Here is a 10128-nt window from a genome sequence, read left to right as displayed (position 1 = left end):
AAGACAGAGAAATCAGGGTATCTGTTCCTCAACTCCCTCCTTGCTTTGGCCTCAGACTGATGGTGGCTGAGTTCCCCTACGGCAGCCACAGCTCCTGCCTGGCAGACCTTTCTCCCAGCTGTGGTTCTCGCTCTAGGTTAGATATAATAACGGCTCCCTTCAGGTTCAGGCATCTAAGACTCCCCAGTGTCTCTAGTCCCTGGGTGCCTCTCCATCCCTTATTGGTTTACCGTAATTTAACCCTGGGATGTACCCCATCTGCTGAGCCCCTGCCCTAGAGAAGTGGGAGGCTGTTGCAGCCATCAGGCCACTGTGGTAGTGGGGAAGTGTCACGAGAAAGTCAGTGGATTCCAAAGATACTTAGATAAAAACCATAGGACTTAGATGTAGTGCGGTGAGGGAGGAAAAGCTATGGATGACTTCTTGATTCTGACTTCTGTACCTGGGAGAATGGAGGTGGTAATTGTAATGGCAAAATGACAGGAGGGTGGGGGCAGGTAGGTTTCCGGTAGAAAGAAATACTGAAAGGCTTTCAAATGGAGATAACTCAATAGGCACTTAGATATAAAACCTATGGTTCAGAAGCCTAATCTGGGTTGGAGACTCATTAGCATAGAGATGGTAAATGCTGTAAATGAAATTCTAAACACCCAGGCTGAATAGTAGAGTAAGAAGAGAAGGAAGATGAGGGAGCCCCCCTGAGAAAGAGCTGCTTGGAAGTGCCGGGCTGATGGGCTGGAGGCTGAGAAACCCCTGTTGGAGAGCTAGGAAGAAAACTAGGAGGCTGAGATGTTACAGAAACTCAGGGAAGAGAGGTTGAGGAAGTAAGAAAGTACAAGCAGTGACAGCAGATATGAATGTAGGGAAGTGACATTGGGCCCAAGTATAGAGACATGGCTGACCTTGGCAAAAACCATGTCAACAGAGTCCCTGGAGACCAAAGGAAAGATTCATGTGCAAGTGCGTTGGTAACTGAGGGGTTTGGCAGGTGATGGTTTGTAGTTGTCTGTGAAGTAAGGCTGAGGTCAGCTGAGAAGGAGGGGATGAGAGGAAGACAAAGTGTATGCACATCTTTTCTTTCCTGGTCTTTGGCATAAGCAACGAGCTCCTCATATCCGGGGGTCCATTTTCTGGGTGAGGCAAGCTGAGGTAATAAAAGCAGCGATAGAAAAGGAAATTCTGACACATGCTGCAACATAGATGAACCTTGAGGACATCATATTAAGTGAAATAAGCCAGTCGCAAAAGGGCAAATACTGTAGGATTCCACTTAGAGGAGGTACCTCGTTAAATTCAGAGGCAGAAAATAGAATGGTGGTTGCCAGGGGCTGAGGGGAGGGGGAAATGGGGAGTTATTGTTTAATAGCTACAGAAACCGATACCTTTCTTCATGGTGGTCCCCACACCTCCACTCGTGCGCCCAGTGCCACTCACCCATTTGATTGCACTTTGAGGGCTCAGGTTTTTCTTTATCAGAGGAGGGTTCTTCCAAGCATATGAATGAAAACCTTATTGTTCAATCAAAGTCTTCCTCTCAACCTGGAGGCTTTTTCTTTACTGAAGTCGCCCCAGAAAGAAATGGAAATACAAGATAGAGTTTCAAATCCATACACATTGATTATGTAGTATAGGTAAGGCTCAGAAACTAAAAGAAAATTGTCTTTGGGTGTGCCCAGGGCCCATGTCTCCTGTTTTTTTTTAAGTTGTGGTAAAATGCACATAACGTAAAATTTACCATCTGAACCATTTTTAAGGGTACAATTCAGTAATGTTAAGTTTATTCACATTGTTGTGTAACTAATCTCAGAACTCTTTTCATCTTGCGAAACAAAAACTGTGTGTCTATTAAACGATAACTCCCCATTTCCCCCTCTCCTCAGCCCCTGGCAACTACCATTCTATTTTCTGTTTCTATGAATTTAACGAGGCACCTCCTGTAAGTGGAATCCTACAGTATTTATTCTTTTGCTACTGGCTTATTTCACTTAACATAATGTCCTCAAGGTTCATCCATGTTGCCGCATGTGTCCTTTTTAAAGCTGAAGAATATTCCATTGTATGAATACACTGCGTTTTTCTTATCCATTCATCCATCAACAGATACTTGAGCTGCTTTTATCTCATGTCTATTGTTAATAATGCTGCTATGAACGTGAGTGTACAAATATCTCTTTTGAGACCTAGCTTTCAATTCTTTGGGATATAAACCCAGAAGTGGAGTGTCATTGGATTTTTTTGCACTTAAAAAACTTGACTATCTTGGTGAATGTTTAAATCTCAGTGATTAATGAATAATAAAGAGTGGAGTTTTTTGTTTGTTTTTTTAAGGAGGGAGACTATTTTTATTGCTTGTCTGGACAGACAGCAGCATAGGTGGGGCAGGAGTGGCTGGGGGCCAGTTCAGATAGTAATGGCACCCTCCATGGATGGGGCCATGTCACGGAGGAAGGGCGTCTTCAGGCAGCTGGTGCAGAGCTGGTCCATCCAGAGCGGCATCTCCTGCTGTAAGGTGTGTGGCGTGGGTAGGGGCAGGGGAAGTTGAGCAGGCAGCTGAGGGAGGCCATGTAGAGGTCTGAGAAGCACCCGAGGCGCCCTGAGCTTGTGGGCTTGCGGAAGATGTTTCCCGACTGAGTGTTGAACAGAGCCTTGGTGATGCGCCCTCCTCAGCTCCAGCTGCTCCTTCACCCAGGCAGCCAGAGCCTCCCAATCCGTGCCCTGGCCCTTCGGGGTGCAACCCAGCAGCCCCAGGAGCCCCTGCCGCTGCGTCACTGAGCATATGCTGAGGATGACGGCGCCTGTGCGCCTGCCCTGTGGAAGCAAGCCATCTGCCAGGTCCCTGTAGAATGGCCTCCGAAGTAGAACACACAGGGGCTGTGCTATTCTGTCAGGTACAGGTATTCCCTGCTAGCAGATCTCGCCCTTTTCCAGGAGGTGATGCGGCCCCACTGCCCCGAGCCCTTCTCATGGAGCTTTCTGAAAGGTTTGCGTGAGTCCGTGAGAAAGCTGGGCTTGTCCTCCTGGACAACGACGACAGAGAAAGGTTGGCGTCAGTCGGGACTCACCACGTACACATCCCCTTGTCCGTGGAGCTGAAAGGACTGTACCAACACCGTTTCCCATGGGCCACCAGAAGGCTCAGGACAGCGAATGTCTTACTCCCTCTCAGGATGTACTTCTCCATGTCCCCCTCCATCCACTGATACATGGGGACTTTCACATGCTTGTCTCGAATGTCATCTGTCACATCCTTGTAGAGGTGCGCTTGGTCAAACTTCAGGCTGTGGTCCAAGTAGTGGCCCAGCATGCAAGAGAGCAGGACCATCTCCAGGGGCTCGAAGATGTCCATGACCTGCTTGAGGAAGGACGCTTGCCTAGAAGCCACTCATCTGGTACAGTGGGATGTTCTATGTGTCCCCATGTAGGTCCACACCTCCTTGTCTGGCACAGCTGCAGGCCCCTGGAGGCCAGCCCCAGCTGCATGTGAGGGAAGGCGTCAGTCTTCCACAGAAGGCTCTTTCTGAATGTCATAGTGGAGGCCACGATGACAAAGCTCATGTCATTGTCATACTTTCGAATCCCTTCTGGATACTGGTGGTGCTCAATCAGGATGTCACGGGTGGCATGGAAGCTCTCTGGGTGCAGTGCATCTGTGTACTATGCCAGGATAGACTTCAGCGTCACGTGGCTGATCTCATTGTTAGTGTAGGTGGCCTCCGGGCTCAGGAGACTGCAGACCTCCGGGGACATGAGGGTGTGTACCAATCTCTGCAGGTCCTAGTGAAGAGTGCTAGCTGAGCTAGTGCCCATCTGCTGGATCAATAGGCACCAGGACCCGGGGTCTGCAGCCAGAGCCGGAGGGCAATAACCAGGTGGCTCGCTGTCTGTAGTGGCCTCAACACAGCACCCAGCACCCAGTGGCTGCCTGCAGCCCCACACCTGCCATGCCCACTGCTCACCGCCTGAGCAGCCCCTGTGGTCAGCCAGCCTGCCGCCCTCTGACTGCAAGGTGTTTAAATTATATTTTTAACAGATGGGATGCATAACTTCTTATCTGTACTGTATTACCTGGGACCTCTGAAACCTTCAAGAGGCTTCCGTAAGAGAATCCTGGGACACTGGAATATTCTGCTGGAATGCTTTTCCTCTCATCCAGGCACTTATTTCCTAGTTCACCTCCTGAATTGGTAGCCATAGGGAACGACTACTTTTCTGACTGGCGTATTTCATTAGCATAATGTCAAGGTTCATCCATGTTGTCTCATGTGTCAGATTTCCCTTCCTTTTTAAGGTTGCGTTTCTCCTGTTTTACTTTATAGCATGTTTGTCAGTTTCAGAGGCCTTTCAGACCCATTTTTTCCCTTTCATCCCCATGTTCTCCATATTGCAGCCAGAGAGTGGTTGTTATTCCCAGGCTGCAGCTGAGGAAACACGGCTTGCAGCCTCAGGACCACACAGAAAGCACAGGCCTGGGACCGGAACCCACGCCTGCGGTTTCTGGTCCACGCACTTCCCCTGGGGCAGAGCTGTATGTGCAGAGCACTTGCACAGTTGTGCACTCCACACACCGGCTCCCAAATAGTGTGAAGGGGCAGGAGACCCCTGAGAGAGAGAGACCAGGGCCGATGACAAATCAGTGACAAGACAGAAGTGGAGGAAAGGCCAGGGGTGGCACAGGACCTGGCACCAAGCGGCCTTTGGTCCCAGTCCAGGCAGCAGGGCTCCTCTTACCGGGGCAGCTCACTTTCCCTCTGGGACACGGGAAAAGGCATTTTGCCAGTCCAGTCCCAGGAGCTGGGTGACACAGAGCGCTGTGGGAGCAGCCAACCCTAACAAGGTGAATCCTCAACATTTATAGTTGGTGATTAAATCAGTCAGATGGGAGAGGCCGGTGATGAAACAGGGATTTTAAATATGCCATGCTGGCTGTCCCCCAGTGCTGTCAATGGTGTTAGGAGCTCCCTAAATTAACTGAGAGAGCTACCATGGACGAATTCTATGCGGGCATCTTGCTGAGGTTGGTGTTACCTTGAAGCTGGTATACTCACCTCTCTTAGCATTCCTGTCCAGGCCAACAGACAGTCCTGAGTAAGAATCAACTTTTTGTGCTTTGGAGAAGAATGCACCTGTTGTGAGCACTCGCTGATGTTTGGATGCTTCAGGCAGTCAGACTTACAAGCAGTAAAGCTTCTATCCCTGAAACAGCTGAATAAACCAAACGGCCGACATTTCAATAATAATCTCTGGGAGCAGGGCTTGGCCAGTGGAGGAAAAGAGCAGGGGGTTGCTGCATCTGGGTTCCCACTGGGAAACTGCTTCATACACTGCCCGGCTCAATCTTCTCTTTCAGAGACTGTTCCAGACTATTTGCTATTTGTCATGGTTAGGGGGGTGGGTTATCCCACTTAATCGTATAGTCTGGTTAAAGGCGAGCTATTAGATATCATTCATAGAGCACAACTTTTCAAAAGAATTAGAATGCTACAAAATACTCTGAACAATAAATTACAAGGAACATAGTCCAGTGTATCTTTGAAAGTACTGAAGTCAGTTGTATTTCCTTGGGTGTATTATGAACCCCATGCTCCAAAGAATTGGTAAAACATGCAAATGCTAGTTAATAGAGAGCTGGATAAGCAGTTTTTTAATGAATTTCCCATGTCTTTATTCTGCCATATATTAATTTTCTTAAAAGGCACTGAGCATGTTTGAAGATGATTAAGATTCAATAAGCTAATAGAAGAGAGTGACCTTAAAGGCAACTTAAACTCTGCATCCAACACAGAATTTCCCTTTCTAAACTTTCTAACAATTTCTTTCCTGCCTTTTCTCAAAAATGTCTGGTATCAAGGGGCTCACAACAAATGGAATGCATTTATGAGTTAACTATTGGAAAATCCCCCTTAATTCTCACCTCTGAAGTCATACAGTATAAGTCCTGTCTCTCTGTTTTGCAGCTCTCCAGATAATTAGGACATTCATATATTCCCATCCCCAGTTCCCTTTTAGTTAAGCCTGTCATCTCCAGTTCCTGCACACTTCTTCAAATGTCTGCAGACCATTGGTTGAATATTGACTTGCTTGTGGGGGGTCCAAAGAGAGCTATGATGGCAGACGTGGCATACCCAGCACCAAATGCTGTGGGGCCATCACCTCCTTCCTCCTGCATTGTGTACGTCCATGGCAGTGCTTATGGACTCTGGTCCTCTCTAGGGTCATTCTTCCCGGGTTCAAATCCTGGCTCTGCCACTTTCTACTTTGTGACTCCTGAGCAAGCAGCTAAACTCTTTAATGCTCGGTTTCCTCATCTATCAAATGGGGGCTAATTATAATATCAACCTCATAGCCTCACAAGGTTACATCAATTAGATCATACATATGTGTGCTTAGCACAGACTGGCAACATAGTAAATGCTCAATAAACGTATCTGTTTGGAGAACAGTGATTACGAACATAGATGATGAGGACTGGATGGTTGGGTTCACATCCCAGCTCAGGTTCAAATTTTGACACCACCACCTATGGGCCAAATAGCCTTGGGTAAGTGCCTTAATCTCTGTGACTCAGTTTCCTTACCCGCAAAAGGGAGAAATAGGGTTCTTACGAGGATTAAGAGAGCTATTATATGTAATGTGCTTGGAGCAGGTCCTGGAAAGTAAAAAGGTTCATTCATATACGTGAGAGCTATTATTATTATTATAGCTTGAAAATGTACGTTATCTTTAAAGAGGCCCATCAAAATTGGTCCATATTGGAGCTATGGACGCCAACCTGCCGGTTCCCCCAGCTCTCCTCATCTGATGGTCTGTACATTGAGACTTCTCCCTATTTACATTTTATGTATCTCAAACGACCCCCTAGCAAAGAGAGCATTTTTGAGTATGGTAGGTGCTTTTAGAATTACCGGTGTTTAGAATCACATCTATCTTTCTTCTGTACTATTTGAAATCTGCTTTCTTAGGTTTTAAATAGTTGAACTACATACTTTCTCTCCACACTTGTCTTGCGGATTGCCTCCTTGGATCCTTCCGGGTACAATCAGCCCTACCACACTGTAGCGCCCATAGCGTGCTGGTGGAGTACTGCAATACCCATTGTCAATATCCTCACTCCTTGTGAGTCTCTAAGGCCCTCAGCACACGGATGTGCTAATTGGCTATTCTATATTTATTGGGTCCATGCACATTTAGAGTAACACCCATTTTCTTCATGCTCTTGCCCAGTGCCAACTGGCAAGAAATTCTTCCTTTTTTAGAAGCACTTAGCATAGAGTAGTTGCTGAAAAATATTTCTGGAATAAATGCCATGCTTAACCTAGCCCAGTATCCCCATCTGTGATAAAAAAGATAACATTGGAGACACTTGTTGAAACTGAAAAGCATTTCCAAATGATTGTTATACTTTTAAAGTTAAGAAAATTAGGTTTTTCAAGACCATTTTCTTTTCTCTATCTCAATTGGCATTTCTCTGAAGAAAAATCAGAATTAATTCCTGAAGAGAAAATAGTTTTCTTTATTTTTCTATCTTACTAGAGTTTAGATATTCAATTATTTACTAATATAAAATACTGTACAAACTTGTACTTTGTTTTCAACAAATGATTACAACAAATGTATGAGTAATTAAGAGATTTCCATTGCCTTTAGGCAATATTTTTGTCACCAAGGGAAAACACTGAATTATTTCTTCCCATTGTCACACCTTCCAATTCCCAAATATAGCTTCTCCACATAATTGTTTTAACCTGATTTTAACTGCAATGGAAATATTAAACAAAGACATCACAAACAAAGTCAAAAGCAATCAATTGGAAGAATACCTGAGGGTATATTTAGGACAAAATATTAGTATCAGTAAGTTAGTAAGACAAAGGCAAAAATCCAATATAGAAATGGGGGTGGGAAATGCATGGGTAATTCACAGAAGAAGAAATATATATGTTCAACACATGTTTAAAAGCTGCTCTAGTTCACTAGCAATCAAAGAAGTGAAAACATAAAATGTCGTGAGATATTGTTTGCCTATGAGATTGACAAGATTGAAAAGAATAAAAATAACCAGGAACTGAAGTGGTATTGGCAAGGAGTTGGGGAATGGAACTCTCAAGAGGTAGCTACAAGGAGCATAAGTAAGTATAAGCCTCATGGAGGGGTTTAGCAATGCTCATTCAGATCTTCAAAATGTCCATACTGATGATGGTATAGTTCACGTTAGAAATGTCTTCCTAAGGAGCAAAGCTGACAGTTGTGCAGAAGACAGCCATTGCAGTATTATTTATAATAGCAGAAAAGAAATCTGAAACTATATAAATCACCATCAAAAAGAGATTAGATAAATAAATGGTGGAACACCCATAAAACAGAGTACTATGCACCCATTAAAATGAATGAGGTGGAAGAGTATGTCCACAATATAAATTTAAAACAAAAAGCAGATTATAGAAAATGGTATGTATGATATGGTATGATGCATCCTTATTTTATGAGAAACAGAAAAAAATACCTGAGAGTAATTAAGAATACATTGATTTTCTAATCTATACATGTCTATACCTATTAACATTTTAACACATATATCCTAAACATATTTTATAATAGAAAATAAAAATAATTCTATTTTGAAAATAAGTATTGAAGAACTGCTGTAGACTTCTAATATGTATGCATGGGTGTACATGTGTGTGTGTGTGTGTGTGTGTGTGTGTGTGTGTGTGTTATTTGGAAATGAAATCAATGTTTTTAAGACAGAAAAGTAATGCAGTAAAGATTCCCTCCGGAAGATGCTAAAATGTTGGCTGGAGAGGAGTGGAGGTGACAATTGTTGGCAACGAGGAGGTCGAGGTCGGGAATTTCACAGCTAAAGTGTCAGATAACGTGTACACAAAGCACTAGTACCTGACTTGTTGAGGTGTGCTGGGGAATGACTCCATGGTCGCAGATAAGCAATAGTATCCCCAAATAGTTTGAGTTTCAAAAGCTTCAGGGCAAGCCTGCCCCCTTATAAACAGGCCTTTATTCCTGTGGGCGCATCTGTCAAGGGGCTAAATCTTAATAAAAACAATGTCTGGGCATTCACACAAGTATTTCAGAAATTAGTGACGGCATTTTTATTACCTATCTGACCAAGCAATCTCTGCCTCCCCCATGCCAACTACCAGACCTACATCTTTAATTCCTTGTAGGCCATCTCTTGGACATGACACAACGATCCAAAACATAATACAAGTTCATCAAATTCCTCCCCAAATCAAGAATTTACTTATCTCTCATTACATCCTTCTAGTCCTCTCGGCCTTTGCTGACCATTATTTAGGGCCACCAGCCACGTGTGGCCCTAAATACTGGAAATGTGGCTAGTCTGTACTGAATGTGCTATAGATGGAAAATAAACACCAGATTTAGAAGAGTTAGTATAAAAGAAAAAAGAGTAGGTACAATATCAACTTTAAATGATGATATTTTGAACATATTGGGTTAAATAAAAATATTATTAAAATAGTAATATTATCCATCTAGTTATTTTCACTTTTTAAATGTGGCTACTAGAAAATTTCTAGTTACCTATGTGACTGCGTTACATTTCAGTTGTACGAAGGCCACTCTAGACTTTGCAACCATGGAGTTATCCTTTATTTCCATGCTCTTGGATTTTATACCACCTCTGTCAAGTAGCCCCTATACCTGGTCTCTTGGCCCTTTATCCTCCTCCTCTTTTCCTGAGTCACTGGTCCAGACAAGCCCTTCCCTCTGTCACAGCACCTCCTGCCTCCGCCTGCTCCCATCTACTCTCTACTCCAGGCCCAACTCAGCTGCCAGCAAACAAACTCGATAACCTGAATAACTGACAGCTAACCTTGTTAAAAGCCCCTTAAGATAAAAAGAAAACGAATAACACAATAAACTTTGTGAATAACTACAGTGTAGAAGAAGAACTTGGAAGTGCTAGAAATGAAATAACCAGCCGCTCACTTAATTGTATACGTTGCCCTTAACATAAACAAATGCCTTTGGCCCACAAATAAAATGCTCCTTGAGAGAAGAGCAGGAAGCTCTTTTCAAAAATCAGAGGAAGGAAATGGAGTCTTTGACCTTCTAAACCACAAACAGATACACAAATTCTCTTTTCAGTTG

The 10128-nt window shown here is 44.0% G+C and overlaps 1 pseudogene; it reads right to left on the bottom strand.

Annotated features, from left to right (window-relative positions):
* Nucleotides 1-2400: 2400 nt before the first annotated feature.
* LOC109393181 (5'-nucleotidase domain-containing protein 2 pseudogene) lies at nucleotides 2401-8927 on the bottom strand (annotated as a pseudogene).
* Nucleotides 8928-10128: the final 1201 nt, after the last annotated feature.

This window comes from Hipposideros armiger, unplaced genomic scaffold (assembly GCF_001890085.2).
Source record: "Hipposideros armiger isolate ML-2016 unplaced genomic scaffold, ASM189008v1 scaffold_369, whole genome shotgun sequence".
NCBI lineage: Eukaryota > Metazoa > Chordata > Mammalia > Chiroptera > Hipposideridae > Hipposideros > Hipposideros armiger.
Note: the sequence above shows the minus strand (reverse complement) of the source record. Positions and strands in the feature narration are given on the sequence as shown.